This window comes from Oncorhynchus mykiss, chromosome 1, assembly GCF_057628025.1.
Source record: "Oncorhynchus mykiss isolate SJ-2025 chromosome 1, ASM5762802v1, whole genome shotgun sequence".
Lineage (NCBI taxonomy): Eukaryota > Metazoa > Chordata > Actinopteri > Salmoniformes > Salmonidae > Oncorhynchus > Oncorhynchus mykiss.
In genome coordinates, this window is record NC_143022.1 from 60,931,490 (window position 1) to 60,932,699 (window position 1,210).

At 36.0% G+C, this 1,210-nt stretch overlaps 1 pseudogene; it reads left to right on the forward strand.

Moving 5' to 3' along the window:
- The first annotated feature begins 393 nt into the window (after positions 1 to 393).
- LOC149985596 (U7 small nuclear RNA) lies at positions 394 to 444 on the forward strand (annotated as a pseudogene).
- The last annotated feature ends 766 nt before the right edge of the window (positions 445 to 1,210 follow it).

Below are 1,210 nucleotides of genomic sequence, written 5' to 3' on the forward strand. Positions count from 1 at the left end.
TTTAGAGGGATTGCATATGAAAAGAAACTAGAGTTTACTATAGAATACTACAGTATATACTATAGAATTATGTAGTAAACTGTAGTATACCGTAGAATTCTATACTATACACTGTAGTATTTATCGATCATGTGTAGTACTTACTATAAAATGTTGTAGTACGCTGTAGAATACAATAGAAAATATCTGTCTGCAAAAACACAAAAAAAAATGTATTATAGTAAATACGAAACTATTTAATTTGCATATACCCTGCCCATTCCCCTCCCCCATAGCCCCATTTGTGCCACCTATAATTTAGAAACCTACATGACAAGTATTGATTATATATTGCCTTCCCTACAGGTTATAGAAAAGAGTACAAGTGATTAACTATTTGTTAAGTCCTTCCTAAAGTGGCCTTTTAGTATTTTTCCAGTAGGTTTTCTCAAGGAGAAAGCCTCCATTTTATGTCAAAGATAGTAAATACTAAAGTAATTTCTGCAAGAATAATAATACAGTATACTACAGTCTGCAAAAAACTACAGTAAATACTGCAGCATATTAGTCCAGAAATACTACAGTATAATACAATCTGCCAAAACACTACATTAATGCAGAACTGACAGCGTTATTGCAACATTAAAACTTATTCAAATCGGTTCATATACTGTACACCGCCAGGAAGAATATTACACATATTTTATGTACATTTTCTAAAGCAGGAAATAAGAAGGAAGCAGCAGTGGTTTGGATCATTAAACTTGAGGGGCCCAATCTCCTATTACCCTGCTCTGTGAACAGCGCTGCGTGGGTAACATCATGCACTCTTCCCCATTAAGGGATGATGTAGCCCCCTGGGTCCTTTGTAAATGTCTGGGTTCAGCTCCAGCATTGAGGAAGGGACCCGTACTGAAGCATCAACACCATCAACATTTAAATGACTCTGTACATATTGTGATGCATTTCAAATCACCAGCTCAGTGACAGAGCCTCCACATCATTAGTTTGTAGTATCCCTACTTTTAGAATAGTCTTCCATCTCAACCATATACAGTAGTTAAACTTTGCCATCAACAGGAGAAACTACTGGCTCTGTCCCAATCCGCACTAGCATAAACTAGTTGAAATTAATAATTGGACATGCCTTCTTAAGTGGGATGCTACAATGGACATTGGAATGTGGACAATCTATTTTCCAGCACAATTTATGGTGTTGGTGTTAACTTAA